The sequence below is a fragment of the Haematobia irritans genome, chromosome 2, assembly GCF_050003625.1.
Source record: "Haematobia irritans isolate KBUSLIRL chromosome 2, ASM5000362v1, whole genome shotgun sequence".
NCBI lineage: Eukaryota > Metazoa > Arthropoda > Insecta > Diptera > Muscidae > Haematobia > Haematobia irritans.
Genome location: NC_134398.1, coordinates 98,232,400 through 98,253,497, shown reverse-complemented (window position 1 = coordinate 98,253,497; position 21,098 = coordinate 98,232,400). Strand labels below are relative to the sequence as shown.

At 28.8% G+C, this 21,098-nt stretch overlaps 1 long non-coding RNA gene across 1 annotated transcript; it reads right to left on the bottom strand.

The window, feature by feature from the left end:
* Positions 1-3,053: 3,053 nt before the first annotated feature.
* On the bottom strand, positions 3,054-4,119 carry LOC142223438 (uncharacterized). The gene is made up of 3 exons (XR_012718729.1): positions 4,028-4,119; positions 3,396-3,506; positions 3,054-3,195 (listed from the first exon to the last, which is right to left on the bottom strand). It is a non-coding gene; the product is annotated as an uncharacterized LOC142223438 (long non-coding RNA).
* Between the last annotated feature and the right edge of the window lie 16,979 nt (positions 4,120-21,098).

The window sequence follows — 21,098 nt, the reverse complement described above, 5'->3', positions numbered from 1 at the left end:
GGGCTTTTTGGGCAGCAAATAAATCAATGACTTCTTCAGTCGGCACATTTATTCGGCGATGAACCGACATTAATACCAATCCTTTGAGTCTACTCTCGCTAGTCGAATTTCTAAGACAGTGTTGCCAACTCCCCAAGGCCAAAAAGCACCAAAAATATATTATAAATTCTAACATACCACCTTCCACCACAAAATCGAAAATTAAACGCACTACTAAAAAAAAAAAAAAAAAAAAAAACTTCCGAAGATGTATTATACAACTTTTGTGAATTGAATTTTAAGAAGTTAACGTGGGTATTAAGATCGAGTTTAGCTGCTAAAATTACCATTTTTCATAATTACTTTTCTTAAGTAATTCATTTTAAGGAATACAAACTTTGTGAAAATTTGCTTTTCGCTATTCCCCATCAAGTTCTAATAAAATTTGCAGCAAATATGCATAATTTTATGCCTTGTTTACTGATATAGTTTTCACATTAGCGGCAAAACTCGAACTTAGTACTCACCATTATGAACCGCTATTTAAGTATATACTTGGATTAGTTTTAATGCTTTCGTCCAATTCATTTTGATCAGTGATGTTTTTCAACTTTCAAAATATTAATATATGGAAGGAGTCTATTGCTTATTTCAGTTGTGCGTGCTTTTCTGAATCTAATACAAACGTTTTTAATGACATCTTTACCAAATTCAAAAATTCGACACTCATCGCTCGACTTTCCTACAGAATACCCTAAATAACAATATTAATTAAAAAATAATCAATACCAACTTCATAACAATCAAATTCTATATTTGGCAATAAATTTGAGTTTTTTCGGCTCTTGAAAGACTAATCAAAATTTTTGTATCAATTAAACTTAATACTGTTCAAAATAAAAAAAGCACCAAAAGCCCTAAATGAAAATGCCAGAAAGCACCAAGTTGGTGCTTTTTTTGAAAAGGCACCAAAAAGGCAATTTGGTGCTTTTTAGAAATCAAAAAGCACTAAATTTGGTGCTAAAAGCACCAAATTGGCAACACTGTTCTAAGATACGTCTTTAATCTCTTCATTGTTGAAAATGAACGTTCGGATGAGCACGTAGTAACTGCAGGGATGGAAAATGCAGTACTATAGTACTTTTTTCAAACCTTTTTCACCCCGGTCAGTACCGTAGTACCCCCGCAAATGTTTTAGTACCTTTTGTGTAGACATTTTTGAGTCGATATCAGATTTATGGTACAATAGCATTGACAAAATATTTTAATATTTCGAGAAAGTCTTTATCAACCTTATTTGCTAATAGACTTTTACAAATATGGCAAAACAGACATGTTCATGTGGGAAGAAAATCTCGATTTTATAAAAGACATAGTCAAAAACAGGATTTTATTGAACTTCAAGAAAGTTTTAGTCGAAAAAAGAATGCGATTCTATATTATCGATTTTTTATTTCGGTAGAAATAGTTGTCAACATTTTATTTCTATATAGAATTTTTGCAAAATTTTATTTTTATAAAAAATTTTGTCCAAATTTTATTTCAATTGAAAATTTTGTAAAAATTTTATTTCTATAGAAAATTTTGTCAAAATTTTATTTCTATAGAAAATTTTGTCAAAATTTTATTTTCATTAAAATTCAGTCTCTTGACAATAATCTTCCAGTGAAATTTTTGTTAAAATTTAGTAAAAAGTACCTTTCCGCTCAAAAAATACCTTTTTTGTACTTTCTTAAAAATTGTATTTTCCATCCCTGAGTAACTGGCAAAGTGACCAAAATTTTTAAAAGAATATGCACGTTTGGAAAAATCTCTTTATTGCTTCCATCGCTGAATTAGGCAGGTTCTTTTCGCAGGTTTTGCGCCATTTCATTTACACATGTGTGTTTGGCTGATTCGTTGTTGTTGCTATGGCCAAACAAAGCGAGTCATGTTCACAAAAAGAACAACAAACACACATAAAAAGCAGAAATACATTTTCGAAAAATGAAATTTGTGGTGTGAGAACAAAAACGGCCCCCCCCCTGAATACGGCCTCACCGAAAGAATTTTCTTCGTAAAAAGAACGAAAAATTTCGTTAAAAGTACGAAGTTTGTCATTGTTTTACAACCAAAGAAACTTTTCATTAAAAGTACGAAATATTTCGTTCTTTTTACGAAGAATATTCTTACAAATTTTTCGTAGTTTGTAAGAAACAACTTCGTACTTTTTATGAAAATGTTTCGTACTTTTTATGAAACAACTTCGTACTTTTTATGAAAAAGTTTCGTACTTTTTATGAAAAAGTTTCGTACTTTTTATGAAAAAGTTTCGTACTTTTTATGAAACAACTTCGTACTTTTTATGAAAAGGTTTCGTACTTTTTATGAAAAATTTTCGTACTTTTTATGAAAAAGTTTCGTACTTTTTATGAAACAATTTCGTACTTTTTACGAAAAAGTTTCATTCTTTTTATGAAATTGTTTCATACTTTTTATGAAACTGTTTCGTACTTCTTATGAAATTATTTCATACTCTTTAAGAAATTTGTGCATACTTTATATGCAATTAATTTGTAAAATGTGCAAAACAGTTTAATTAAGTACTTACTTTTTTAATTAGCCAGCTTATAAAAAAAGAACATAATTAGTCTGTATCATTTTATTAAAAAAGGAAAAGATAAATGTAGTCAATAACTAAAACTTATTTCATTCAAATTATATATGGCTGTTATATATAGCATTTGAACTTCAAATGAAATCTTTTACATTTGAAATGAGACATTTTTCAAAACAATTGAATTCTTTTTCAAATCAAATGAAGCATTTTCCAAAACATATAAAACCTTTTAAAAATTTAAAAAAGGTTTCGTTTGATTTGGAAAAGAATTCATTTGATTTTAAAAAGGTTTCATTTGATTTGAAAAGTTTCATTTGAAATCAAAATGCTATAATAAATCTGATGAAGAACTATATAAAAGGAAATGTACATAAAACTTTTGAATGAAATTAATATTTCATCCAGGTATAGTATGTATAAATAACTCAGAAAACTCCATCAATGTTCCAATGGCCAGAATAAAGGGTTGAATATCTTCCATCTTGTTTTTCAAAAATTCGACATGAACAAGAAGTTCTTGTTTTGTGTTCCCGAACTGAATAAAAGAGAACTGGGAATCGTTTATGGTATATCGACGCACTTCAGACGTTCCTGCCGTAGTTTTTTCATGTACCTTCCTGTTGGAAACAATAAGTAATGTGAATCCCATAACATTTGCAGATAAAATTTTGTCAAAATTTTATTTTTATAGAAAATTTTGTCAAAATTTTATTTCTATAGAAAATTTTGTAAAAATTTTATATTATAGAAAATTTTGTCAAAATTTTATATTATATTATATATAATTTTGTAAAAATTTTAATATGCTCCAACTTACCTTTACGGTGTGAAAAATTCCCTTCTTTTTCGACAATAGTTTCCTTTAAATTTGATGCAAGACTAGCGCTTTTTAAATGCTTGACAAGTTGAAACTCCGTATTAAGTTTATCTAAAAATTTAAGACAATTCGACATAATCATAAACAGTTTTGACAATAAATTGTCGTTTAGCACACTTCCAAAGACATTTGCCACATTCATTATGGGTGTAAACATTAAATCTTTAAAATTTTTGGTGATGAAACTTACATCTTTACGTGAAAAGTTTGGCTTTGAGTACATGGTTAAACGGAAGTTTAAAAAGGACTTGAATAATTGGTTCATTTCACAATCTAAATCTACTTCATGTTTGTTAAAAATATTTTCTGCGTCGTCGGCATTCCCACAATCTTGTCCATAATTGGTACTCTCGCCTCGTACAATTATTTCATTAGTTTCATTTTTTCCATCCACGCATATATTATTGTGTTTTTTCTTGAAATGTCTTTGGAAGGTTGCAGAACTTCGATAAATTTGTTCACAACAAATAAAATTATGATCACTTTTAAGAAAATGAACAGTTTTTAAATGATTTTGTTATATATAAGTGTTCACACACTTCTTCGTTGCACTTAAAACATTTCATTCTTACCACACACACTCAACTTGGAGAGCAAAAAAACACTCAACTTGAAGGCAAAAAAAAACACTCAACCGACCACACAACCGTACGCTTCAACAATCGGACGACGAATGATCTTCTTTGTGTTACAAACAACACCAGCCAACTTCAGCAAGTTGAAACATCAGCTGCGGCAAACTATAGCTGTGTTCGTGCTTATAATAATGTTTAATATTATTTATTGAAAGTCGTTGCAATGGTACACATCATTGCCATTTTTTGATAGTGAACAAATCATAGGCACAACACATAATGATAGTTTTAACAATTATATTTATCAAATAAAGAAAAGAATGGTTTCCATATATTTATTAAAAACGACCTTGTAAATAGTGTAAAAATTTAAAATATTCACTGAAACAACAATGAACCCATCAGGAACAAAACTTTTGGTTAATTTTTGGAAGATTCTTAGTAACACAAAAAGTTCATTATGGACGCATTTGTAGTGGAATTTACGAATTTAAAGAAATAATGAACAATTTGTGAGAAATACGAATTCAATAAATCTTTGTGCTTAATTTGTGTATAATTTTTTCTCGTCCTTTAGTTTATTTAACTAACGTACGCAAACAATTATTAGAGTAAAAGAAAGTTTCTCCAATCATAACAGTTCCACGAACTAAAATAAGGTTATCTTGGTTTTAGTAAAATAGAGGGTTCACTTTTTTGAGTGTTACGAAAGCTTTCATTCGTATTTAAAGCTAAGGAAAATGTATACAAATCTAATTAAAACGAAATTTCGAAAAAATAAAAACCCAATCTGATTAGAATTCAAGTGACTACTTTTTTAGATTTACGAATTGAAGTTCTTGCATTAACGTTGATAAAATAATTAACTTTAAGCAGATAATTTTACTTAATTGATGTACATTGTCGTTTTCATTTAGTCAATATTTAATGTAGGAGTTTCCAAAAATATTCAAAATAAATGTGCATAAATATACACTCAAAAAAATTTTACTTGGACCAACTATTTTGACCTTCCCTTAAGAATTTTTGTATTGATTCCGAGCTTTTTTAAAATAAAGAAATTATTTAGCGACCAATCTGGCTTTAAATCTAGGACCAATAAGATTAAAATTAGGTACAGATCTCATTTATCAAATTCTCATTCTCTTTTCGGGCTTTATTAATATATATACTTACACACAAAATTTTTTTCTGATTCAATCACGAAAGCAATTGGTGCAATTAATTTTGTAATTGAAATGTCTTCAATCACAGAAATGATTTCAATTAAAAAATTAATTGAAGGTCAATTAAAAAATTAAGTGATACTATTAATTTTATTGATTGATTTTTGTTTCAATTAAACAAATTTTCTGAATCAATTAAATTTTTAATTGAATATTTTTTAAAACTGAATTAAAAGTTTATTTGGAAACATTTTCGTGAAATTTTTTTCTGTGCACGTTCAAACAAATGCCGGTAAAAATCCAAATTATATAATTCAAAGTAAAAAATGCTTTCTTAATTAAAAAAAATGTAATCAAAGACGCTAAATCCTCAAATAAGCCTATATTTGAAGCGATTTTATCTTACATCTAAAGTTTCAATATTTCAGTTAATTTAAGGACAATTTCTTTAAATCAAAAATGTTTTTCTTCACTTTAAGGAATATTAGCTTTAGTTCACAGACATGCGACTTTGACGTAGGGAAGCAAATTTACAAAATGTGTGTCCTAAATTTAATGAAAAAAAATTGAAGCAAAGATTATAAACTTTCATTTACTTAAAATTTCATTATTTAAAGAAATTTGTCCTTAATATTTTGTACATTTCGCTTCTTAAAATTTAGGTTGCGTAATCTTAAATATTACGTACATATTTTTTTCAGCGTATATTAAGACAATTATATTTATTAAGAAAGGTTGTTGAAACTTCGATAAAAAACATCGAACTCAATGGGTACATAACATTTTGCCTTTTGAAAATAATTTATTCATTTAAAAAAATAACCGCGAAAGTTAACTTCAGTTTTCAGTTCATTTTTATGGTTATTTTTTAAATGAAACCTAATTTGCTACTTGCTTTTTTTAATAAATTATTTTCAAAATACAAAACTCTATTCAACGTTTATTGTACAACTACATTTTATTGGAAAAGTACGCGAACACACTCTATATAAAATCAACTTAGCCGAGCACAAAATATGTGAGAACCGTTATGTTGCATTTGCTACTAACACTTTGTTGTATACTCTCAGAATAAGTAGGCAAATGAAAAGAGAGTTAAAGAGAAAATAAAAGATTTCTTCTCTGCCTCATTCTCGAATTTCACAATTTAAGTTTAACGCAGAAGTAGCTTAACGACACATTGTTTATTTCAAATTAGAAAATATATGATATATATATGTTTAATTTCGCACATTTGTAGCTTTGGGAAAATTTTAAATTGATGTACTAGTCAAGGATTACTAATTAATAGCTGTAAAGTTTAAATTAGTTTGATGGAATAAGGAAAAGTTTCTGCAATGCATATGTGCAAAGAACATTTTGGATGAATTGAGTTAGGTCACTATTGTTATGAAACTTCTTTGCGAAATGTTTTTGTTTTATTTCTTTTTGTTATCAATTGATTCTTTAGAACCGCTCGCTGTCAATAAATATGGTCATGTTGTTTAAATTGGTTAAACGAACTTTTCCAAATGTTGTACCATCAAATTGGGAAAATATTACCCATATTGGTTCGAATGCAGAAATAGTCTATAATAATATATTTATAATTATAAATATTTTCATCATTATTGTTTTGATTTCAGCTTAAAACCATCAATGTATGAAGAAACTACGGAATCATTTTCAGTAAATCTGATGCAATATTTCTAAAAATTTTAATCATGTTTAAAATTACGATTGCTTTTGCAATATTTCGTAAAATATACATAAACTCGTAAAATTTATATCCACAAAAATTATGAATTATAAAGAAAATTTCGTTAAAATAACGAAATATATATGAAGAACTTTTAATGAAAAAATATCGTAGATTCGTAAAAAGTTCTTCACAAAAAATACGAAAACGAATGAAAATTTCGTAGTTTCAATGAAGAATATATGAAGAATTGTTAATGTAGAAGTTTTCGTAAAAAATTCGTAATTTCGTAAAATGTTCTTCACAAAAATTACGAAAATGAATGAAAATTTCGTTCTTTTAATGAAGAATTTATGAAGAATAGTCAATGAAGAATTGTTCGTTAAATCTACGAAGGGAATTCTTTCGGTGCTTGGTGAAACCGCTTGTATGTTGTTTCGGAAAACTGTTTTATGATAATGCCAAACATTTGATATGCTTAAGTCTAAATATTATTTAATTTGAATAAAGAGAATGGACATTCGAAACCAAGAGAATAGACATTTGAAAAACAAACAGCAAATGTTTTCGCCTTGAGAGCAGCATTTTATATATGTGCGGACATGTGTTTTGTTTATCATTTTGGCATTATGGGCACAATTTTTTTCTTGGTTCGTTAAAAGAAATCAGGGGTCTTCATAAAAATAACGAAAGGGTACTATACTCTTTTTAGAGTTGGGACAGTAAAATGAAATAAGGAGGAAATAGTGAAAAATTACACAGTAAAATGTATAAAAACAAAGTTTAGTTCTTCTTTATTAATAAGTAGTCCACGAGGAGTTGACGGATACCTTCAAATATAAAAGCGGGCATTAAGATCGAGTTTTGCAGCTAAAACAATTTAAAAAGTTTATTTTCTTTAAAATGAATTATTAAAGAAAAATAAAAGGCATTTTAGAGCGATGGTGTTAAATGCTAGTAAAAAACTGTTCACGCCTGAATAAATTTATGTTTATATTATAAAATTGTTTATGTATGTTTATACTCGACTCCACGTTCTTCTTTTGTTAGAGTTTTTGAATTCCTTCCAAATTTTAAAGTTTTGTACCAAAAACAGTTTTTTGTTACAAAATTGTTTTTTTTTGCAATAAAAAAATAATATCTTATCCAAAAATCAGTCAATTTCGTTTATATCAAGCACTGTTAATGACTATAAATCTTTAATAACCCACATTTCGAAGTTTCATTATAGAAATTTTATATAGTATAAATATAAATATGTAAATTACAAAAAGTGTTCGGTCGGAGCAGGGATTGAACCCACGACCCTTTGCATGCAAGGCAGACATGATAACCACTGCTCCACGTGGCAAACAAATGTATGTTTCTGTTAAATAATATTATGTTTGCATGGGCTCGTGGGCGCTGCAAACTATGCTATATAAATGTAACTTAAAACGATAATTATCTACTGGTGATCATAACAGCTACGTAGCCCAGTGGATAGTGTGTTGGCTTACAAACTGTCTGGTCCTCGGTTTGATTCTCCGTGCAGGCGAAAGGTAAAATTTAAAAAATTTATAAAAGTGAATAATTTCTTCAACATTATTTGTATTACAGAAAAACGTGCCAAGAACTAAAATATTTCGTGGAAGTGAAAATTACGAGTATGTTAGGCAATGAGCACAATCGTCATTGGGAAAAATTCTTCCAAGCATATTATATTTTTTTTTGGCTCAAAATGCTTCCAAACATATAATATGTTCACACAAAACAAACATATTAATGTTTCGGCAGTATCCAATAATATATGTGCTTCCTGCAAAATATGTTTGGAAAATATGTTAAAGAAGCGAATTTTTTAAGGGTGTATCAGTATAAGAACGATGAAACGTTTAACTTAAAATTAGCAAAAACTTCATGAAATGATATCTACCCATTTTTGACGAAAATGTCTATAAATTTAACTACACGGACGAAAAAGACTGTTTTTCATATGTTTGGGTGTAAAAATTATATGTTTGGAACTCAAATTTTTAAACACAATATTTTTAAGTGCAAGCATATAATGTTCATAAACTAGCATAATATGTTTGGGACATATATGTTAATATGTTAGAACATATTATGTTTGGGACATAAAATGTTTGTAAATACAATATGCTTGGATGCAAACATATATTAATTTAGAAATAGACTATAAACATATATGTGTTTAGAAAGAGAGACATAAAGTGTATGCTGGAAGTAAAATAATGAAAGTAAACAATTGGCGCCTTTAAAATATATATACACAAAGAAAATTCCATTAAAGATTGGACAAATACTATGTGTGAATATGAACAAGTATAAATTTCCAAATTTGGAGTAAACATATATATGTTGTGATATAAGACCGCCAAAAATTGTATATGCTTAAGTAAAAAGATTAAACTGAGTATTCGGAGAGAAAATTCATTCGGAACCAAGAGAAAAGACATTTAAAAAAAGCATGAGTTTTGTTTATCATTTTCACATTACGGGCACTTTTGTATGTCGTCAAAACAAATCGGAATATACACTGAAAGAACAGTGAACCCACCAGGAAGAAAACTTTCGGTTAATTTTAGAAAATGTTGAATATTTGTAGAAAATTTTAACTAAACAGTATTACAAACGTTGGCATCACGCCGATGTCATAAAAATAAGTAAATAAAGGGGGGGTTTGATCACCCTCACCCCCCCCCCCTGAATACGGCCTTGGTGAAACCGCTTGTATGTTGTTTCGGAAAACTGTTTTATGATAAGGCCAAACATTTGATATGCTTAAGTCTAAATATTATTTAATTTGAATAAAGAGAATGGACATTCGAAACCAAGAGAATAGACATTTGAAAAACAAACAGCATATGTTTTCGCCTTGAGAGCAGCATTTTATGTGTGTGTGGACATGTGTTTTGTTTATCATTTTGGCATTATGGGCACAATTTTTTTCTTGGTTCGTTAAAAGAAATCAGGGGTCTTCATAAAAATAACGAAAGGGTACTATACTATTTTTAGAGTTGGGACAGTAAAATGAAATAAGGAGGAAATAGTGAAAAATTACACAGTACAATGTATAAAAACAAAGTTTAGTTCCTCTTTATTAATAAGTAGTCCACGAGGAGTTGACGGATACCTTCAAATATAAAAGCGGGCATTAAGTTCGAGTTTTGCAGCTAAAACAATTTAAAAAGTTTATTTTCTTTAAAATGAATTATTAAACAAAAATAAAAGGCATTTTAGAGCGATGGTGTTAAATGCTAGTAAAAAACTGTTCACGCCTGAATAAATTTATGTTTATATTATAAAATTATTTATGTATGTTTATACTCGACTCCACGTTCTTCTTTTGTTAGAGTTTTTGAATTCCTTCCAAATTTTAAAGTTTTGTACCAAAAACAGTTTTTTGTTACAAAATTGTTTTTTTTTTTGCAATAAAAAAATAATATTTTATCCAAAAATCAGTCAATTTCGTTTATATCAAGCACTGTTAATGACTATAAATCTTTAATAACCCACATTTCGAAGTTTCATTATAGAAATTTTATATAGTATAAATATAAATATGTAAATTAAAAAAAGTGTTCGGTCGGAGCAGGGATTGAACCCACGACCCTTTGCATGCAAGGCAGACATGCTAACCACTGCTCCACGTGGCAAACAGATGTATGTTTCTGTTAATTAATATTATGTTTGCATGGGCTCGTGGGCGCTGCAAACTATGCTATATAAATGTAACTTATAACGATAATTATCTACTGGTGATCATAACAGCTACGTAGCCCAGTGGATAGTGTGTTGGCTTACAAACTGTCTGGTCCTCGGTTTGATTCTCCGTGCAGGCGAAAGGTAAAATTTAAAAAATTTATAAAAGTGAATAATTTCTTCAACATTATTTGTATTACAGAAAAAGGTGCCAAGAACTAAAATATTTCGTGGAAGTGAAAATTACGAGTATGTTAGGCAATGAGCACAATCGTCTTTGGGAAAAATTCTTCCAAGCATATTATATTTTTTTTGGCTCAAAATGCTTCCAAACATATAATATGTTCACATAAAACAAACATATTAATGTTTCGGCAGTATCCAATAATATATGTGCTTCCTGCAAAATATGTTTGGAAAATATGTTAAAGAAGCGATTTTTTTTAAGGGTGTATCAGTATAAGAACGATGAAACGTTTAACTTAAAATTAGCAAAAACTTCATGAAATGATATCTACCCATTTTTGACGAAAATGTCTATAAATTTAACTACACGGACGAAAAAGACTGTTTTTCATATGTTTGGGTGTAAAAATTATATGTTTGGAACTCAAAACACAATATTTTTAAGTGCAAGCATATAATGTTCATAAACTAGCATAATATGTTTGGGACATATATGTTAATATGTTAGAACATATTATGTTTGGGACATAAAATGTTTGTAAATACAATATGCTTGGATGCAAACATATATTAATTTAGAAATAGACTATAAACATATATGTGTTTAGAAAGAGAGACATAAAGTGTATGCTGGAAGTAAAATAATGAAAGTAAACAATTGGCGCCTTTAAAATATATATACACAAAGAAAATTCCATTAAAGATTGGAAAAATACTATGTGTGAATATAAACAAGTATAAATTTCCAAATTTGGAGTAAACATATATATGTTGTGATATAAGACCGCCAAAAATTGTATATGCTTAAGTAAAAAGATTAAACCGAGTATTCGGAGAGAAAATTTATTCGGAACCAAGAGAAAAGACATTTAAAAAAAACATGAGTTTTGTTTATCATTTTCACATTACGGGCACTTTTTTATTTCGTCAAAACAAATCGGAATATACACTGAAAGAACAGTGAACCCACCAGGAAGAAAACTTTCGGTTAATTTTAGAAAATTTTGAATATTTGTAGAAAATTTTAACTAAACAGTATTACAAACGTTGGCATCACGCCGATGTCATAAAAATAAGTAAATATTTTTCGATAAATACAAGAAAATTTATTAGACATAACTAAGGTTTTTCACTTGTTAAAGAAAATTTTGCAGTTTGAAGAAAAAACTTGGAGTTCAAAATTGCAAGAATGTCTTTAGTGACATACGAAGTTCACGATGGACGCATTTTCGGTAAAATTTACAAATTCTGAACTATTTTGTGGAAGACACGAATTTAGTTAATCTTTATGCTTCATTTGAGTATATTTTTTCCTCGGGTTTAGTTAATTTAACTAACGTACACAAAAAAGTATTAGAGTAAAGAAAACTTTCTCCAAACATAATATTTCTATGAACTAAAATAAAGTTGAATTGGCTTTAGTGAAATAGAGAGTTTACTTTTTTTTGAGTGTAGGACGAGTAAGTCAAAATATTCAAACAAAGGTAATTAAAGGGATCTTCATAAAAACTAACGAAAGGGCACTATACACTGAAAAATATCATGCCCGGCTCCAAAGATTGTGTCTCTATTTTAAAAATTTTGGTATTGATTCCGAGCCAATGAAGCCGAGAATTCAAGTAAGGATACTTTTAAGACACAATTCTCTTTTAAATATGGGTTTTATGTATTTGACTCTATGAAGCAAATTTTATTTTTTCGCTTTTTTCATATGCTATAAAAAGTCCGCTAAAAACAAGACAGTAGAAATAGAAATTCAAGTAAAAACGTCTTTAAAAAAAGTGTTGAAAAACATGTCCTATTTTTTAACGATTTTTACTTTGTAGTCAAGATGCAAAAATGCAACAAATTTAAAGACAATTTCATTAGTTTTAAAGATTTTTTCTGAATTATCAAAGTCAAGTTTACCTTAGATCAAATTTTTTTTCATGTTATGATACCCATTTTCAAGTCAATTCACTTAATTATAAGGACAACACGACTTCATTGAAAAGTTTATCGACTTTTGAACATGGAAAAAACTTTATATTAGAGAAATGCGTCGTCTAAGCTAAGCAAAATTTGTATTCTTATTTTAAGGACATGAAATCTTTGGCCACACGACAATATTTTTTTCAGTGTACTCTTTTTAGATTTGTTACAGTAAAATTAAAACATTGGGAAACAGTGAAAAATTAAACAGTAAGATCTATAAAAACAAAGTTTAGTTCCTCTTTATTAATAAGTAGTCCAAGAGGAGTTGACGGATACTTTCGAAAATAAAAGCGGACATTGAGTTTGAGTTTTGCCACTAAAATTATTTCCCATTTTAACGGCAAAACTCGCATCGGTAAAACCAGAATAACATTATAACTTTTTTAGACAAATTGTATTATAACTTGGTGGGGAATGATCCAAAGCAACAATTGAATAAGTTTATTTTCTTTAGAATAAATTATTAAAGAAAGCAAACAATTGTTCACACCTAAATAAATTTATGTGTTGGTTGTAAAATTATTGTTTCGAATTTAAATATAATGTGCTTTTGAATGGTTATCGTTAACTTTAGGATTCGATGGAAAAATATTTATATATTACTCGACTTCACATTCTTCCTTTGTAAGAGTTTTTTGAATTTCTTCGAAAATTATTGTTTCGAATTTAAATATAATGTGCTTTTGAATGGTTATCGTTAACTTTAGGATTCGATGGAAAAATATTTATATATTACTCGACTTCACATTCTTCCTTTGTAAGAGTTTTTGAATTTCTTCGAAAATTTCAAACTTGTGTACAAAACCCTTTTTTGTTACAAATTTTTTATTTTTGCAATAAAAAATAATATATGATTTGAAATCAGTCCATTTCGTTTATATCCAGCACTGTTCTTTTCTGAATTTAAGTCTTTTATAAGACACACTTTACAGTTTCGTAGTAAAAAGTTAATATAGTAGTACGTAATGTTGAACACCTTTTCGGGATATTCCGAACGTATTTGGAATATGCGTAAAAAATATATGTAAAAAAAATTTAAAAAAAATGGTGTCGGTCGAAGCAGGGATCGAACCCAGGACCCTTGGCATGCAAGGCGGACGTACCAACCACTGCTCCACGTCGCCAACAAATGTATGTTTTGTAATGTTTGCCGTGAGGTAGGCAAACGGTCACCAAGAACAAAAAGGATGCTTGCCGTGAAGTAGGCAAGTGTTCACACAAAAACAAAAAAAGGATTTATGCAGAGATTCCTAAATCCCTACCTGCCCGAATTTTGGCCGGCGCTTAAGAGCGCCACTAGACCAGCTAATTTTTGTTGCAGGCACTCTACAGTGCCACTTCAACGAAGAGAAAAATAAAAGCCAGTTGTTTAGGCTCTGTGTAATATCTTTCTCTGATTTTATTTTCGAAAATGCAATGGATTTATACAAAATTTGGAACTTAGAATTATTGACTATCGAGTGAAAAATGTACTAATACTATTTCAATAAATGGAGTATAGAACTATGGAGCTCACTTACACAGAAAAAAAGTGTCTTGTAAAATTAAGGACCATTTTGACTTCCACATAGTTCAACAAATTTACTGTAATATAGTTCATTTTTCGTAACCACAACGAAAATTAACTTAGCTAAAGCAAAACTTATAAAAATTCAGTAAATGTTTTTTAGTTCACTAACTACGAAACGGGAAGGATTTTTCCTTAAATAAATTTCCAACACAGTAGTTAATGCATCGTTGATTCTATTATAAAAATACATGGGCAATATAAAAATCTTACTACGAAATGTGGACAATTTACTAAGAAAAAATTTTGTATGGAAAAAAATTTTTGTAGTAAAAATTAACTTAACGACATTACCGATTCGTACGATGACTACCTACAGATTATTTCCCTTTTTATTATATGTTGGAATGTTTTTACTCACATTGGAAATTGTAGTTAAAATAGAATAAAAATTAGTTAATATAATCCTTGACAGGTGTATATAATTTTTATAGATTCCTCATAGATTTGGTATATATTTTACCTTAACTTATAGATAGAATTCCAACTAATCAATAAACGTGCTACTGGAAAATGTGAGTACAACATGCGAGGGAGTTTTTAGAGACATTTTGTGTATATCTCGTATGATTGTTTGTGTTTGTTATTGCGTCATTTATGCTGTTGTTGGTTGTTTTGATTCTAGAGACAATGGAATGTTCCTTGTTGGTATCTTTTGTGGTGAGAGTTGTTTTTTTGCAATAGCAAGATCAGAAAGGGATTGCGTGTGTGTGCGGAGTTGTTTTTCTTTACGGCAGGTATGTATCCCTTATGACTATTTGTGTCTTTGAGTTTTATTGTTGCATTCAGTTATGTTGATGCATTTATGAAGTGCACACGTGGATTTAATTTTGCAAAATTGTACGTGCGGTATTGGTGTTTATTAATGAAAATACATTTATTTCGAAACATTTTAGAAACTGAGAAGTGAATGATGTGATGTTAGAGGAATCAAAAACGCTTTTTATTGATAAAAAACAAATAACAGATTAAGGAACTGTATATTTCTGTTAATATATTAGTTTAAAATTAGTGCGGATTTTAAATTGATTTACAAAAAAAATATACAACATGAGTGGTAATAGGATGATTTATATTTATTCTACATCTGGATCACAGGTTGAGAAGCAACCATTTTTTTGAATCTATATTTTTTTATGTTACAGCAATTCCTACAGGTGAGTACTAAGTTCGAGTTTAGCCGCTAAAATTAAAAATAAATAAAGTATAAAATTATAATTTAAATATAACTTGATGGAGTATAGCCCAAATCAAGTTTTTTATAAAGATTATTTTTTATAATGGATTTTTAAAGAAAACTTATCATGGAAATTGCAATTTTAGCCGCTAAACTCGATCTTAATACGAAACCTTAAATACTAAATGCTATACTGACAAGTGGAAATTATGTCTAATTTTATAATATTTTTTATTTCAAATATATTCTGAGAATAATTTCAATAACGTCCCATTTGTCCATGGATATGATTCCAATAATTTACCTACTGGATGGATTTTTCAATGTGGTAAGTTTTTCTATAAACGGTATTTTGTCCGTTTTTAATAAAACCAAAATTTCAATTTATTAACAATTATTTTTTTCACTTGCAGGTAGACAGGTCTCGTAATGGTATTTTTTTGAATATTCTTATTGTTTAATACTAATTAAGCTGATATCCTTATTGGCTCTAGGAAATACTCTTGAAAACCGTAAGTTAAAGATCAATATGAACTATAGAATTAATTAATTAATAATATTTTTCTTATATTTTATATAACTTTGCAATTTCAGATGCTTATAAGCCAAATCCGCCCAACAAAAGTTAGCCAAAATCGATGAAAGTGGACAATTCAATTGAATATAGCAACTTATGCCACATATATCTTTCATATGGATAGAAAACATGGAAATTTAAATTAATTAGTTTAGTCCTAATAACATAGAATATTACTCTTTTGAAGAAGCAATTACTAACTACCGACAAGTAAATGCGTCCAACGTACTAATAAAAATATTTCCTTTATTGTATATCATAAGCCATAGTTTTGTGTAATATAATAATAATTCTTTGAAATAAAATACTGGTGGTTATAGAAAATTGATTTGTTATGTACGAAAAATTTCTTAGTTGTATACAGGCTTGTTGTACCTTTGATTCCTCAATTTCTCTACTTTTTTGAAAATTATACCGACAAACAGTTTATTTCAAACCAATTTCTTAATACAGGTTTCCCAAAAAATTGTTAATTTTTCCGGATAGCAGGAATATTTTGAATGAGTTTAACTATATTCTTCCCACAGCATAGTAATAATGAACTAAAATACGATGTAATACATGAACTAATTTATAAGAAAATCATGAACTTATCTAGATGAAAAAAATCTTTGGCGCCAAATCATGGTCATTCTTACTATGGGTTAGTTCATTTTTCATAAAAAATAGTAAACTTTTTTTTTCGGTGTATACATGCATATATTTCTATGAAAAATTGATCTACATTTTACCAATACTTTTACTTTCTTTGAGATGCAGGCCTTTCTTAATTCCTATTGGTGGTCATTTGACTCAATTCTGAGTTCATGCAGTTGGTCTATTTACAAAACAATGTACACAGAAAAAAAAGTTTACTATTTTTTATGAAAAATGAACTAACCCATAGTAAGAATGACCATGATTTGGCGCCAAAGATTTTTTTCATCTAGATAAGTTCATGATTTTCTTATAAATTAGTTCATGTATTGCATCGTATTTTAGTTCATTATTACTATGCTGTGGGAAGAATATAGTTAAACTAATTCAAAATATTCCTGTAATCCGGAAAAATGAACAATTTTTTGGGAAACTTGTATTAAGAAATTGGTTTGAAATAAACTGTTTGTCGGTATAATTTTCCAAAAAGTAGAGAAATTGAGGAATCAAAGGTACAACAAGCCTGTATACAACTAAGAAATTTTTCGTACAAAACAAGTCAATTTTCTATAACCACCAGTATTTTATTTCAAAAAATTATTATTATATTACACAAAACTATGGCTTATGATATACAATAAAGGAAATATTTTTATTCGTACGTTGGATGCAGTTACTTGTCGGTAGTTAGTAATTGCTTATTCAAAAGAGTAATATTCAATGTTATTAGGACTAACTAATTAATTTAAATTTCCATGTTTTCTATCCATATGAAAGATATATGCGGCATAAGTTGCTATATTCATTGAATGGTTGTCCAATTTCATCGATTTTGGCTAACTTTTGTTGGGCGGATTTGTCTTATAAGCATCTGAAATTGCAAAGTTATACAAAATATAAGAAAAATATTATCGAATTCTATTGTTCATATTTTTAACTTACGGCTTTCAAGAGTATTTTCTAGAGCCAATAAAGATGTCAGCTTAGTTAGCATTAAACAGTAAGAATACTCCAAAAAATTACCATTACAAGGCCTGTCTACCTGCAAATAAAAATAATTATTTTTAATAAATTGAAATTTTGGTTTTATTAAAAACGGACAAAATACCGTTTATAGAAAAACTTACCACATTGAAAAATCCATCCAGTAGGTACATTATTAGAATCACATCCATGGACTAATGAGGCGTTATTGAAATTATTCTCAGAATATATTTGAAATAAAAAATATTATAAAATTAGACATAATTTCCACTTTTCAGTATAGCATTTAATATTTAAGGTGGATATTAATTTCGAGTTTAGCGGCTAAAATCGAAATTTTCATGATAAGTTTTCTTTAATAATCCATTATAAAAAAATAATCTTTATAAAACACTTGTTTGGGCTATTCTCCATCAAGTTTTATGTAAATTTGTATCGAAGACGTATAGTTTTATACTTTTCTTAGTTATTTTTTTTAATTTTAGCGGCTAAACTCGAACTTAGTACTCACCTGTAGGAATTGCTGTAACATAAAAAATATAGATTCAAAAACAATTGTTACATCTCCAACCTGTGATCCAGATGTAGAATAAATATAAATCATCCTATTACCACTCATGTTGTATATTTTAATGTAAATCAATTAAAAATCCGCACTAATTTTAAACTATTAACAGAAATATACAGTTCCTTAATCTGTTATTTGTTTTTTTTTTTTATCAATAAAAAGCGTTTTAGATTACTCTAACATCACATCATTCACTTCTCAGTTTCTAAAATATATTTTCATTAATAAACACCAATACCGCACGTACAATTTTGCAAAATTAAATCCACGTGTGCACTTCATAAATGCATCAACAGAACTGAATGCAGCAATAAAACTCAAAGACACAAATAGTCATAAAGGATACATACCGTAAAGAAAAACAACTCCACACACACACACACGATCCCTTTCTGATCTCGCTATTGCAAGAAAACAACTCTCACCACAAAAGATACAAACAACACACAAGGAACATTCCATTGTCTCTAGAATCAAAACAACCAACAACAGCATAAATGACGCAATAACAAACACAAACAATCATACGAGATATACACAAAATGTCTCTAAAAACTCCCTCACATGATGCACTCACATTTTCCAGTAGCACGTTTATTGATTAGTTGGAATTCTATCTATAAGTTAAGGTAAAATATATACCAAATCTATGAGGAATCTATAAAAAATTATATACACCCGTCAAGGATTATATTAACTACTTTTTATTCTACTTTATCTAAAATGTTCAATGTGAGGAAAAACACTCCAACTTATAATAAAAAGGGAAATAATCTGTAGGAAGCCATCATACGAATCGGTAATGTCGTTAAGTTAATTTTTACTACACAAATTTTTTTCCATACAAAATTTTTTCTTAGTAAATTGTCCACATTTCGTAGTAAGATTTTTATATTGTCCATGTATTTTTATAATAGAATCAACGATGCATTAACTACTGTGTTGGAAATTTATTTAAGGAAAAATCCTTCCCATTTCTTAGTTAGTGAACTAAAAGACATTTACTGAATTTTTATAAGTTTTCCTTTAGCTAAGTTAATTTTCGTTGTGGTTACGAAGAATGAACTATATTACAGTAAATTTGTTGAACTATGTGAAAGTTACAATGGTCCTTAAATTTACAAGACACTTTTTTTTCTGTGTATGCAATCCCAACTGGAAACTCTAAACCAATGAAAAGTGTCACATGCCACCAACATCTAATTGGAACTCCACTGAGTGCATTCAACTCAGTCACTACCAAGTGTGTGACTGACCTGCGTCAACAAAAACAAAATATGAATGCACCGAGAATGCAAGTGGATCAAAAATAGAGTACTTTATGCTAATGGGAATGCATGTGTAAGTGAAGAATAAGGGGGAAGAAGTGGAGAGTGTGTTTGGTCACACTACACCCTCGCCCTTAAGAGAAATGTACACAATTTGGTTATTTCATAGAACAAATTGGGTACATTTTTGTAATGTGATATTTATTCTGTTATATTGTAGTGGTTTGTTTAAAAATTTGTGTTTTGCTTTACAGAGTTTTCTTTGATATGTGATACTAGATATAAGTGGTTAGCTAGTTGATATATATAAACATATATATATTTTTTTTGTTTTAGAATACGTACATATTAGAAATACAATGATTAAATTTGGTATTTTTTTAATAAATTTTTGTGTACAGTTTTTTCTTTATTATCTATTTGTAGTGTTACATTTAAATTATCTATATTTGATATTCTATTGGGACCATGGTAAGGTGGCTGATTTTTTCTTCTATTTTCCTTTTTTACTAAAACTAAATCACCTATTCTAAGGTCTATCCTATTTGTATTTATCAAAGAGTTCTGGCTTCTCTTAAGTTTTACTTGTTCTACTAGTTTCGTGGCATTTTCAATAGAGATTTTTAGTCTTAATTTCAGCTCGTTTGCGTAGTTATCTAAGTCATAAACTTTTTCAGCTTTCATTATGTTTTCCCCTGGTATTGTCGGTAATTTACCAAAAATTAGTTCGAATGGTGAATACCCTGTATCAACATGTGGCGTTGTGTTATATGCGAATGCATAATATGGTATCCACTCATTCCAATTATCGTCATTTACAAAAGACAAAAAGTATTCATTTAGAACCCTATGGTTTCTTTCGACTGTTCCCAAGGATTCGTGGTGATATGGTGTAGAAAATCTTTGTTCAATCCGTAATAGATTGCACATTTCATTCATCAAATCGTTCACGAATTCAGTGCCTCTATCGGATTTCAAAGTTTTGAATATCCCATATTGCAAAATTAGGTTTTCATTCAAACATTTTGCTATCGACTTGGCTTCTTTAGTCTCCATAGGAACGGCTATGACATACTTGGTTAATTCACATTGCATTGTCAATATGTAGCGATAATTGTTTGAGGGTCGTAAGGGGCCTACTGTGTCAATGACAACTACACTGAAACTGTCTGTTGGTGTGTCCGTTTTCATTAACGGTTCTTTTGTGTGTTTTATTTGCTTCCCAGTCGGATAATTCGTGGGCCCTGCATTTATAAGAGCTGAAAATACACATTATAATAGCGTCAATGAAACTTCCAACACAACTTACATGATAACGTGCTTTAACATCTATGTTTTTTTAAAATTTGCCAAAGGCGAAAAGATTCAATAGACATTGCCAACTCGCTTCTCAAATCAAGCCTATTATAATGTCTGTTTTAAGCCAGACATCGGAACGACTACTAATGACATTTCAACTTACACGAGAAGGCTTGTTTTTTATTGAAATTATTTCATTTAAAAACGAAACACACTTCTTATTTCTGTTAAAATTTTTTTGAAATTATAGTTTACATTGGATGAAGTCAAAATTACATATTTT